Genomic DNA, 13,397 nt, shown 5'->3' on the forward strand with positions numbered 1-13,397 from the left:
ACCCTGTCTCAGAACAAATTGGCCAGATTTGGCCTGGGGCCGGGAGTACAGGGGGAGTGGAGGAGGTTGGGCCCTGGCTGAGCAGGGGAGGGGTTGGACAGGACTCTGATGTGTGGCCCCAAGAGGAGCCCAGCCTTGGGCTGTGATGGGAAAAAGGGGGCAGTCATCCCTGTTCCTCCTGCCACTCTGTGGTCTGCCTGCCATGACCCAGGAGGGAGCTGCCAGGCACCCCAGCCACCCTCTGGCCTGTCCTGGAGCGAAGGGATCCAGTCCGTTGCTGACACCTTCCAGGGCCACCCAGCTGTGACCCTGCCACAGTCCTGTCCCTGCCCTTTTATGGAGCAGAGGAGGCCCTGTGGCTCCCCAGCTCAGCAAGTATTCATTCTCACTTTTCTGTTTCCCTTCTAAGTCCCATGCCAACAGCTCCAGGGATGAACTGGGCTGGGGGCTAGGGAGGGAGGGGTGAATCTCTGAGGCTTTGGGGTATGCCTTAACAAATGGGTTCTCACTTCTTGTCCTAACTAGGGGGATGTCTGGGGGCCTCTCGCAGGGTTGCTAGGGGAATGCCTCTCCTCCCTAGTCAGAGCTGAGGCTAGGCCTGGGTCACACACTGGGGAGGGTGGACACTAGGGGTTCACTGCGGGGCCAGGCAAGAGCATGCATGGAGGAAAACGAGGCCTTCAGAGACCTATCAAAGGAGCTGCTGTGTGAGACAGGCAACCTTGGAGGGTTAGCCAGGTTCATGCCGCTGAGAGGGATGGAGGCCTGGGCTGATGGAGGAGTGGTGGAGGCAGCTGGGGATGGACTGACTAAGTGGGGAGTGGCCAGGCGCAGGACAGTAGGCTTCTCCTGTCCAGCTGGCAGGCTGCAGGCAGAGCCCCAGGGAGCGCTTTCTAGGGAGAAGCTCTGTCTGTCTGCCTATAGTGGTCTGAGTGTCTGGGCCCCTTCTCAGGGAGAAAAACAGGGTTCCTTAGCCACCCAGTCCCCACACCTCCTCTTCTAGACTGAAGGGCCAAAATCAAGCCTCAGAGCCAGACAGAAGCCGAACTCAGACACAAGCCGTGACCTCCCGCTTCCTGCCCGACCCTTCCCTCTTGCGACCCCAATCCTGGGGTCTGTCTGGCATCCCGTTCCTTAAACACTGCCCTCATCGTGCAGGCTTCTGCCCTTGTTTCCACGACAGGCGCTCCCACTTTCTGTCCCCATAGCCTTTCCTTTGACTCAAGTCTCGCCCCATGGAGAGGGAACCAGAGACTGGTTGGGACCCCCCTTCTTATTCTTCTCTGTGCCCACTAAGCATCCAGAGGGGACCTTACTTCCTACCCACCTCCAGTGTGGGGTCTCAGAGGCCTCTGACCTTCCCCCTCCCAGCCCCAGTGGAGGCTTCCAGAATCCTCTCTGCTCCCCACCACGTGGATTCCCAGGATCTCCTACCTGCCCCTCCGAGTGTGGGTCTGTCTCGTTCACTACTCTCAACACCCCCTATTCCACCCCAGCGAGCCCTCAGGATTCTCTCTGTTGTCTCCACACCCCAGCGTGGACTTCCAGGGGAGCCCTGGAAGAAAGGCGCTTCTCAGGCCATGGAGGGGGTGGCCAGCCCTGGCGCCTGCTGGGAGGGGACTCCCTTCTGGCCCTTCCTTAAGGATCAGGCTGGACCTGGACCTCCACTCTCAACCCCTCCTCTCAACGAAGGGGGGACCTGCTGTGGCGGGGGAGTGAGCTGGAGGGGGATGGGAGGGGCAGGAGAGGTGGGGGAACCGGTCTTCTGTTGTTCTTGGCTTGGAGCCCCCAGCCCCAGGGAAATCCTGACTCTGTGGAAAACTGAGCAGGCAGTCAGGCGGAGGAGGAGGAGTGGGAAGAGGAAGAGGAGGAGAAGGGGGAGGAGGACCAAGGGCTCAGGGTGAGTGGGGGTAGGGGCTCCTCTCATAAATCAATCCCACCAACGTCTCAGGCCTGACAAAAACCAGAGACCCAGGGTCCCTTGGGGGCCAATGTGGGGGTGGGGCGCAGACCATCAGATGGACTTTAGGAGAGGAAAGGCTGATTCGAGGGGCAGCATCCTGCCCAGAGGGTTCTGCCTCCAGCCCCCCAGAACAACAGGTGTGTGTGTGGTGGGGGAAGGGTCTGAGAATTAGGCCTCACAACTACGGGAGCCCAGCCCTCGTGGCTGTGACAGATCGCTGGGGAAGGGGGGGGCCCGCTTGTCTACAATTCAGAACACTTTTATTGCCATGGATTGAAGCCTGGTTCGACTCCTGGGGAACCCTGTGACTTCAGACAAGTTATTTCACCTCTCCAGGCCTTGGTCTCCGTCCCCCAGGGTGCAGGTTGCGGGGGCCGTGAGGTTGAAGTGGATGTTTACAGAGGTCCCACCTCACTTTGGCTTCCTCTGACACTACACCACAGCCCCTCTCAATGCTTGGCAGAGGAAAGAATATTGTTCTGGAGCTGGTAGGACAACAGTGAGAAGTCTAGGCTCCACCTTTTAGTAACTGTGGCCACGGGCAGATCATAGAACTTCTCGGATCCTCAGCTTCTGCATCTGTGAAATGGGCATAATATTGGCTCCCTGGCAGCGCTCCTATGCCAGTGAGTGAAATGCCAGTATGTAAAGTGCCTGGCCCCGCAGATTCTCAGTGGAAGGCCATTGTTTATTTTGTGTCTGCCTCTTGGGTGTTTGCAGCATCCAGAGATCCCCTCTTTCCTTTACTGATGCTAATTAAGTGGATGCAGCTCCCAAACTGGTGACATAGGAAACCCTTGCAAGCCACTCCCTCAGTATTTTCAAGAGTCTTGAGATGCCTGCTTCTCCTGCGCCCACTCATCCTTCCTGCCATGGCTGGTGTCTTCCTGCACCGAGTGTTGCCCCACTTGGCCAGTGCCCCAGGGGACACGTGAGGCCTAGGATGTGCTTTGGCTGGCCATCACCAAGGTCTGCGCCATGGAGGAAGGATGCAGCCAGCCCGGGGCCGCCAACAACGAGCACTTGAACATGAACTGCCACTGCTGTTCCAACCCCCAAGTCTCACCACCTGCTGTCCTTGCTCCCACAAAGGTCCATCACGGGTCGTTTCCTGTGCCCTCCCCCTCTAGTCTCCCCTTCCAATGTCTCATTCCTGCCCCCTCACTCCTTCCCCATCCAGGTTCCTGTGGCTGTTGACTGAGCACCCGGCACCCCTTTGTACTGCCCTCCTGTCCGTGCTTCAGCCCAGGCCTTACCTGGCTTCAGCCAGATCCCCATTCAGGTACACTGAGATATTTCAACCAGCAGAAGGGGCTGACACTTGTGTTATGTTCTGTTCCTCCGAGGGGAGGCTGAAGGGCAGCAGTGTGTTCATTTCCTGGGTAATAATGTTTTCTCACAACTAGATTTTATAACTTTGACCAACCCTTCCCCTGCCCTGACCTTCCCCCACTCTCCTGCCCCTCCCATCCCCGAAGGCTCACCTTCTTCTCCAGGCCTCAGGTTCTCTCTTCACAGAAATCCCTAGGTGGTGTGTGGTGAGGCATCGAGTCGGGCCACTCCAGGTCCCTACTCTTTTTTTTTTTTCCTTTTTTTGTGAGACAGAGTCTCGCTCTGTGGCCCAGGCTAGATGCAGTGGTGCAATCTTGGCCCACTGCAACCTCTGCCTCCCGGGTTCAAGCAATTTTCCTGCCTCAGCCTTCTGAGTAGCTGGGCACGTGCCACCGTGCCTGGCTAATTTTTGTATTTTCAGTAGAGACGTGGTTTCACCATGTTGGCCAGGCTATATTCCAACTCTTGACCCCAGGTGATCCGCCTGCCTCGGCCTCCTAAAGTGCTGGGATTACAGATGTGAGCCTCCGTACCCAGCCAGGTCCTTACTCTTGAGTTTGAACAAACCCACTGGGCTGGGCCAAACCTGGGGCACAGGCTGGGGATAATTTGGCTGGGCTGGTCTGATCCCGCTTGAAACCTCTAGCTGGGGTCTCCTTTCCCAGGAAGTCTTGTCTACCTCCAGGATTTCCATGCACTGATGCCGCCCCAGGGATCCATGCCCCAGGATGCAAGGGACAATGGAATCAGAGACCATGCCTGGCGGCTCTTGTGCTGACCAGAACTGCCATCGTTGGCAGGTGTGGGCTTTCAATGGTGAGAGGTGTGAGAAGCCCCTGGGGGAGAGTGGGCAGCGCACAGTTCCCCAAACAGAATCTTTCCAGATTTGTCTTGCCCACTGCATACCAGTCCCTCAAGGATGGAGTCCATACATTATGCGGGGGTGGCCCTTTGGGCCTCTGGGCCTCAAGCTTTCTAGGTCTCACCTGTTGCCCCAGGGCTCTGAGGAGCCCAGTCAGGCCAGCTGGAAAGGTCCAGAGAGACCATTTCTCTGACAGTGGCATCCCCACTCCTCTCCCAGGGGCAGAAAGCCCCTCTCCAACCCCCATGACAGATGGCACCCAGACTCTGCTTGGCCACTCCCGGGGATGGGTACTCATGACCTCCCAAGGCAGCCCCCTCTTGGTGGGGTAGCTGGGATGATTGAAGAGTTCAAAGTGGAGACTCCAACAAGCATTTATTGCTGGTCCCTCTGTGGGAGTGAAGAGGGGGTCAGGGAGCATAGCTGTGGATGTCTCCATGAGGGAGGGGGTGGGGCAGGGCTGCCTGTTTGGGGTGAGGCCCAGGATCCTGGGGAAAAGGCCCAGGCCTAGGAAGCCGGGGATGGGATTTGAGTCTCTGCTCTGCCATTAACTCATCGTGTGGCCTTGAGGGAGTCCCTCCTCTCCCTGGGCCTCAGTTTCCACAAGTGTAAACTTTGGGGGCTGGGCTTGGGGACTTCTAAGGGCCCTGCCCCTGGCAACGGATGCTCTTCCGTGAGTCTATGAATAGCTGGCGCAGAGGGATCAGGCCTTGGTCCACAGGGCTGGGCTGGCTTGAGAGTGCTCAGAGAATGAGCCCTGTGTGGGACAGGACAAGGTTCCCTTTCATTTCAAGAGGTCTTGGCAGCAGCCCAGGGCCCGCAGGCTCTCCCTCCTGCCAAGGTCAACCTGACCCTGACCTGGGGGGCACTACTGCCTGGGGCGGTTGGGGTCAGGCGCTGGCAACTTGGTTGAGAAGGAGCCCAGCACAGACGTTGACTCCCGTCCTCTGGGCTGGGGTCGGGGTCTGAGCAACGTCAGCTCTGTGTGCCTTGTGTTTCTGACAGTGACCCAGAGCTCTTTCCCCCACCCCACTTTGGTGGTCCCTTGGAAAGACCCCCACTGGCCTTGGCATCAGGCAGGTCTGGTATGGAATCCAGACCTGCCACTTACAGGCCAAATGACCTTGGGCAAGTCCTTGCCCCTCCTCATCTGGAAGTCAGTGACCGTAATTTCTACCTTGCATAGTTGCTGGGAAGATAAGGCCCACGAGCAAGCATCATGCGCGCAGCACACACTCCACGAAGAGTGGCTGCGATGATCATGACCAGACGCCCAGCTAAGCAGGGAAGGTGACAAGGAACTAGCCGGGACTCGGCTCTTCCTGCTGCCTCAGCCCTCTGTCTCTTGGTCTGTTTGTCCATCAGGGCATTGGGGGGTTCCAATTCTCAGGCTCTAAAATCTGCACAATTTAAAGTAGTCAAAACAAACTCCACTCACTCTATTTATGCTGAGAGGGAACAAGCTCCTGGCCGGGCCTAATGGGTTCCAGGTGTGCTCTGTGCCCTGCAGCGGCTGAACCGGCAGCAGTGGTGGTGGCTGTGACTGTGCCCGGCTGGCTGAGAAGACCCAGCTAGGCCAGTCCTCTCTAGCCCAGCCCTCCAGCCTATGAAAAGTGTAGAGCTGGAGCAGGCCCTACCCAGCATGGTGGGACAGATGTTAGCCTTGTGCTCAGAGGGCCTTGGGTTCAAAATCAGGAGGCGCTGTCCGCACGCCCAGCAGCACACACGGGGGGCTCCCAGACTCTCCTGCCTTTATCGCAACAGGTTCTGGGGCTGCCCAGACATTTTTCACAGATCTGTAAAACTCCCTTTCACAAGAGGTCGGCTGTGGAAGTGACCTCCCAGAGAGGCTCGGGAACCAGGTGGAAGCCCAGAGGGCATGAGTGAGGTTTCTTTTATTACCATTATATATTAATTATCCTGTTATATAATCAGAGTGACAGCTGTCATTTATTAATGGCCAGCCATGGGCCAGGTAGTGTATTTGGTGTTTCTATCCAGGATTCATCGAATGCTTACAGCCACACATGGAGATGACAGGCTAATGTCATCTCAAAGAACACAAAGGAACAGGAGGCTCAGGGATACCAGGAGCCTTGCCTGAGGTCACACGGTCAGGAACTGGCTGGAGTGGGACTTAGGCCCAAGGCTGTTTGATTCCCACGCTAAGGTCTGCTCACCATACTGGGCAGGCCTGTCTCAAGGGCCAGAGAGAGTGCATGTGTGTCAGTGTGAGGGTGGATGGGAGGATCTGGTTGGAAGCAGAGCAGGGAGTAATTTTTCCTTGAGGGACAATGCCAAATACCCATAAGGTGAAGGCACGACACCTTCCCCCATTCTAGCTGCACCCCTTCCCAGCACCCAGTCCTCCTAGTCCCAAGCCTGGGCCCTGTTCTGCTACCTGGGTGAACAACCTCTCCCTCAGCCTCCTTACCACCTCTGGACCAGGCCAGCCCAAACTCTGCCCCAGGAAATGGAGGGGACTGTTGGCGTTGAGGCCACCATCAGATCACCCCACTTTCGCCCATATCAGCTGGGCCCTCCAGGACAGACTGGGCAGTCCACCGTTGGGGGAAGGCTGAAGATCCACTGTGGAATCACAGATGGCGTGTGGGCACGATTGCAAGTGGGGTGCCTTGGCCCCATTCTTTGGGTAATTATTAGTAATAGTAATGTTTAGCCTCTGTAGTCTCAATAATCATCCCATACACACAGCGTCCTTACTGATGTAACTTCTCAAAGCACTGGGTACTTTCCTTCACACTGCTTACCAATTTGTTATTAGACACTTACACACATATTTTCTTGGTTAATTCTGCCCTCTCCCAGGGCTGCAAGCTCGAAAAGGACAGTTGGCTTTCAGCTGTATCCCAGTGCCTGGCACAGTGTTGACACATAGTACAGGTCCCTGATAAATTGTGTTGAATGCACTTATGGATAAATGAGTGTAATGGAGTCAGCAGGAAGCTAAGAAGAGGTAGACAGGACTACGGGGGAAGGCTGGGAAGCAGGAGGAGTATGAGGATGAAGCTTCAGGAGTCTGTGGATGGAGCCGGGCTGGGAGGGCATATCCAGTAGGGACAGGGAGGAGGGACACTGCACTCTTGGTGGCCCCTGGGAAGCCAGGTATGGTTCTGGCATGAAGGAGCTAAGCTGTAAGGCCTGGAGCTGAACCGTGGCCTCCTGCAGGTCAGGAATCAGAGGAAGCCTGTAGATGAAGCCCTCTCTTGTATCTCCAGACTTTTGCAACCCGGAAGAGCCACCACTTTCTCCCCTCCCACCAATACTCTCAAGAGGGGATTCTGGAAGGACCTCAGTATTTAGGCCATTTTAGCGAGGCCGTGGAGAAGGGACCTGATTACTCAGGTTGCAGAATGGGATGCTCGTCAGCCTGCATCCCCTTTCCCTCCTGTCTCTAGAGCTGTTCAGCGCATGACCCTCTCTCAACCAATCTCTACTCCTTAGCCCAGTGTTCTTGGGATGGTGGAAAGGGAAGGTGTTTTGGAGTCAGAAAGATCTGGGCTCAAAACCAGCTCTTCCACTTTCTACCTGAGAGACCCTGGGCACACTTAGCTTCTCCAAGCCTCAGTTTCCACATCTCTAGAATGGAGAAGATAGTGCCCACCTTGCAGTGTGGCAGCTATCCCAGTGCCCGGCACCACACAGACACTCACTGATCACCTGGCCTCTCATTCCTGCTCTCACCAACTGGCTGTGTGACTTTGGGCAGGACTCATTACCTCTCCCTGTCTCAGCTTCCTCATCTCAAAGACAGGGTTGGATCCCACAGTCTTGAAGGCCCCTTCTAGCTCTGACTTGCTCGGTTCTATTCTGAGCAGGGAGCCCCACCTCTGGGGAGGGGGAATACGAACATTCTTTCAGCACAGATTCAACCCAGGCACATGCTTGCCCAGCCCCATCCCTCACATTTAGCCTGTAGCTATTGCCACATGGGCCGCGCCCTTGGCACTGCCCTGCTCCCCCCACCCCCGCCTCACTCGCCAGGGCCACAGGTGGGTGGGTTGCTCTTGTGGAACTGAAGGAGCCTGAGACGACAGACGAAGACGGTGGGAGAGAAGAGGGAAGAGTGGAGGGGCTGCAGGGGTAGCCAGGTGGGAAGGGCAGGGCTTTGAGCCTGGTAGAATTCTAGCTCTGCCACTTTCTAGCGGGGTATGTCCTTGGGCAAGCGGCTTTAACCTCTTAGAAACCTGTTTCCTCGTTTATGAGCTAATAATAATAACAATTTTGTAAAAACCCATTAGATTGCAGTGAGGATTAAATGAAAGAATATCTGTCAAGTGCCTGGCACTGTAGCGTTCTGTTCTGGGGTGGGGGGAGGCAGGCACCTATACCCTTCCCTCGCCCCGGGTAGGGGTAAGTTCCACGAAGGCCCGTGGGGGCGCCTTGGCCGCCTTCCCGCAGGCGAACCCGAGCCAGAGAGGCCCACAGTCCTCGCCGCAGCCGGAGCCACCTCCCGAGGGCTGTCGGTCCGGGGTCCTTGGCCCGGGAGCCCCAGCCCGCAGAGCAAGGGGAAGGCTGCGGCCCGAGCCGGCCCCCGACCCACCCGCCCCGCCTCGGCGTCGTACAAGCACCTTTGATCTGCAACCTTCAGGGGGATTAAGAGCCTGAGAGCCCCCCTCCCCGGGGTACCCCGCTCCCCAACGCCCTCCCTCCGGGCTGACCTCCCAGTCTGCGGCCCGGGCCGGGGGCCGGCTCCGCCGCCGGTGGTCCCCGCCGCTCCTGGCGGCCGCACCTCCGGGCAGGCCACTTGGATTACAGGGGCAGCAGCCGCGGCTGGCGGCTTCGGGGAGCCCCGGGGCTGGGGCCCGCGGGCGGGGCGGGAGGGGAGGCTGGGGGCGGCGGGCCCCTCCTGGCCATTTTGGCCGGGGAATCTGTGTAAAGTGTTTAAAAAGAAAAACTCTCCGGAGGAGGACGTAACCTTTTCTTAACATCTGGGGCTCAATTAGCTAATGACAGCAAAGCCTTCTCCGGTGTCGCTGACCCCTGGGCGGCAGCCCAGCTCCCCCACCCCCGGTATTTATACAGCTGCGGCCCCTCGCTGGGACGGGGGGCAGGGGGCTTGACTGGGTTATCTCTGCGGAGATCCGCCGCCCACCCCAAAAAGGAGAAAGAAAAGGCTTAGCACACGGTCCCACCCACCGCCCCTCGATCCTCCTTGTTGCCCCTCGGTCCTCCTCGTCGCCCCTCACTCTTTCCCTCTCTCCAGCTCTTGGCGCTGCCTCTGCTTTCCTGCCCCTGGGCTTCTCTCCTCTCCCTCTCCCCCATTTTCTACTCTTCCTCCTTTCTCCTCCTCTCCACTTCTCTTTTTTACCTCTCCCTCTCCCCTTTCTCCCGTTTCTTCTTCATCTCTGTTTTGTCTCTTGTTCCTGCCCAGCTTTCTCACTCCTCCCTCTCTCTCCCCCTGCTCTCCTCCCCTTCTTGCCCACCACCCCCTTGCCTGCCTGTCTCTCTTTTCGCCCCTCTTTCTCTGTCTTTTCTCTCTCCCTAGCGGCCTCCCCTCTCTTTCTGACTCTCTGAATAGCTCCCTTGTTCCCTCTCTGTGTTCCTGTCTATCCCTCTCATTCTAGTGCTTCCTCCCCACCTTTGTCTCTCCCTGTCTCAACCTCTGAATGCCTGTCTGTCCTCCCAGAGGTGTGTCCTACCCTGGCTGCCAGGCAAATACCCCCAGGGGAGCAGACCTATTGCTGGGCCACCTCCGGACCAAGCATCCTTTCCCGCTGAGTTGGGCAGGCCTGTGGCTGGGCACTGCAGGGCTGACTCCGGATCCTGGGTGTGGGAGGTGTGGGAGAGCTGTGTTTAAGGCTCTCCATGGCTAGAGCCAGAGGAGATCCCCAGGGGCTTCCCTAGAACCCTCCACTCCAGCTGGTGGAACCTCGCCTTCCCTGGAGGCTCCTTCCCTGCCACTCCACCCATCCCCAACTCCCCCAACACCCCGTGCCTGGTATTTTGAAGCCCGGCACAAGTGCAGACACACTTTCCTCTTTATCCTCCCTGAGCGCAGTTGAAACAGGCTGGAGTCCCTTAAAAAAATTCACCAATATTAAGAAAAAAGTGATAAGCTCAGAAACTATAAATAGCACAAAATAGTCATGTCCAAGGGCAGCGCAGAGCAGCAAAGAGCACACAGTTTGGAATGAAAGGAGCTGGATTCAACTACTAACTCCATGGTTTAAACAGTTCTGCCATCTCCAGGGAGTCATTTGAGCCTCAGTTCCGTCATCTATAAAATGGGCATAATAATCGTTATTAAACAATATTGAAACATTGTGTTCTTTCATTAAGGCATTTACTTTTTGTTTTCCTGGGGAAAATCTTGGACTCTGATTTTTCCAGGATACAGCTGTGTTCCAAAATTCTACCTCCTTCTCCTCCAAATACACTTGAAGCTCTCGCACCATTGCTGACCCCTCTTATCTAAGGGTGAAGGCTTTTCGCAGAAAAACGCAAACATAGGCAACATTTGCAAACAATGGGTTGAGGGGGAAGGGGGTCCTAGAGCTCCTGAAACCTTTGGTTGATGCTGGGTCACTGCGGCGGGTGCTTTGTGAATCCTCACAACAACCAAACGAAAAGGGTCCTGACGTCTTGTTTTACACTTGGGGAAACGGGGAAGCAATTGTCCAAGGACCACAAAGCGGACTAGGAACCCAGGGTCTCGCCTCTAGAGCTTTGGGGAAGTGGGGGTTTCTCCCAGCGGGTAAGGGGTAGAAGCAAGGTAGGTGGCTTGGAAACGTTCAGTAGTCGGACCTGGGCCACGGAGGGCACAGCGGCCACTCTTTCTGAGAGGCAGAGGTCGGTGGGCTCCACCCTCCCACTCCGAGCCGGCCTGACCCTCGGTGCAGGCGGAAGGGGGGCCGCGGGGAGCGGAGGACGGTGCCGAGGCCTCGCTGCTGCTGCTGCGCCCCCGCCCCGCGTCGCCTCCCAGCCCTGGCTCCCAGTGCTCCGGGCTTGCTGACGGTACAGGGTGGACAGCCCCGAGACATTTTCATCAGATCTCGTCTCCCGCAGCCCAGCGCTGCTGCCGGGGGTCGGACAGGGCCGATCCCAGCACCCCTCCCCCGAGCCCTGGCTGGGCGAGAAACCGAGATGGTGGCTGCAGAAACCGGAGCCCCCGCGCCGGGGCGACCGCGAGGGGCCGAGGCCTTTGAGAGCGCTGCCGCCCCTTGCCAAGGTCAAGCAAACCCTCCCACGCTCCGGAGGCGCGCGCTGCGTGCTCCGGGCAGCGGGGATTGGGGCCGGAGGGGCGCGTCCCGGCGGGGCCGGGCGAGGGTGGGTGGGGGGTCTGGCCTGGGGGGCGCCTCCCGCCCCCTCTTGGGGAAGGTGCTCGGAGACTCCCGGGCCCTGGGCGGAGAGTGTGGGGAGGCTGGGCTAAAGGCAGAGACCCAGGCCGAGGGCTCTGACCCACCCAAGAGGAAATAGCTACTAATTAGGGACGGGACGTTTTTATGCTAATATGCACCTGGCTGGGCTTTTCTGGAGGCTGAGAAAGTATGGAGTGGAAGGGAAGAAGTTCCGGAGAGCGGGAAACTTCCGGAAGCACTTGATTCCTGGATAAAAGACAACTCTTGCTCTCCTGCTCACCCGCTGTGTGGCCTTGGGGAAGTTACTTAGGGACGTGTAGGAGCTTCAGTTTCCTCCTCTGAAAAAGAGAGAACACGGTCAAGTTTCTTCCCAAGCTCAGTCACTCTGTCAGCAAAAAGATGGAAAGCCAGCCCTCGGGTGGCTCTTGGAGGATGGAGAGGGGACAGAATTGCGGGAGGTGTGCGTCGCGGGACAGAGTCCTAGGAGAGCCGGGTGCACACTGTCAAGGGCCTGCGACTGTCTTCACTGTTGCCCAGAGGTGGAGAGTGGGCAGTAGAGGGAGGTCGAACAGAGGTGCTCCGATTGTTGGAGGGAGCGTCAGGAGGTGCTGCGCTGTAAAAGAAAATGGGAGGTGGATGGGGAGTGGTGTAGAGGGGTGGGTATTCTATGGTGGGACCGACTTGAGCTTAATCATAGAGTTGGGGTGGAGGGGAGGGATGGGTCGAAGATGCCAAGGAGAGAAAAGGGAGATGACTGATTGAGTCAAGTCCTGAAGAAGGCCTAGTGGGTGGGAGCCAGGCAGGGTGCAGGTTGGAAGAAGTAGAAGGAGACAGGTTGGAAGTGGGGAGGAGGAAGGGGAGAGGAGAAGTGGTGGAAGAGGAGACGAAGAAAGAAGGGTGAAATTCAGGGTATTTTGAAGGGAGGGAACACCCTCCATTGGCCTTACTCAACTCAGCTCAGTATTGGAGGAGGCCTCAGTGTTCTTCACAGACTAAAGAACCAAGAGCAGATTTGGGCTGGGCACAGTAGCTCATGCCTGTAATCCCAGCACTTTGGGAGGCCGAGGCGGGCAGATCACCCGAGGTCAGGAGTTAGAGACCAGCCTGGCCAACGTGGAGAAACCCCATTTCTATTAAAAATACAAAAATTAGCCAGGCATGGTGGCGCACACCTATAGTGCGAGCTACTTGGGAGGCTGAGGCAGGAGAATTGCTTGAACCCAGGAGGCGGAAGTTGCAGTGAGCCGAGATCATGCCACTGCACTCCAGCCTGGGCGACAGAGTGAGACTACAGCTCAAAAAAAAAAAAAAAAAAAAGAGTGCATCTGGAAGAATCCACCATGGAGACTCAAGCAGGAGTAGGGTAGGTTGGACAGAAAGGGCTGATGAGCAGGGCTGCCACTGAGGGTGGGTTACAGGAATTTGAAAGCAAAGTAATAGAAACCTTTGAGCTCATGGGAAAGGGAAGGCGCTTACTGAGATTGACTTGGGATTCATGGTCTCACTGAATTCTCACCACCCAGTGTGGTCTGTGTTATTTCCATTTTACAGACAGAGAAACTGAGGGTCGGAGCAGTAAAGAACCTTGCCCAAGATCATTCAGCTAGTGATAATGAGATGAAAGAATGGTTTGAACCCAGGTCTGTCTGCTCCCAAAATGAGGCTGCTTCCTGTGGGGTCCTCTGGGCAAGAGTCCTGACCCTGGGGCCTTGGCAGTCCTTCCCTCCCTGGGTGTGGCCATCGTGGGAGCACTGACCCGTTTGGCTGGAAGGAAGGGGCTGGGCATTCTCAACTGAGTACAGGCTGCCCTGAGCCAGCTTGAACTTAGCAGGAAGCCCCCAACCCAGCTGAGAGGAGAGGGGGAAATGGTAGGCTGTGCCACTGCCAAGCCAAATGAGGTCAAACCATATATTTTATT

This window comes from Pan paniscus, chromosome 2, assembly GCF_029289425.2.
Source record: "Pan paniscus chromosome 2, NHGRI_mPanPan1-v2.0_pri, whole genome shotgun sequence".
Lineage (NCBI taxonomy): Eukaryota > Metazoa > Chordata > Mammalia > Primates > Hominidae > Pan > Pan paniscus.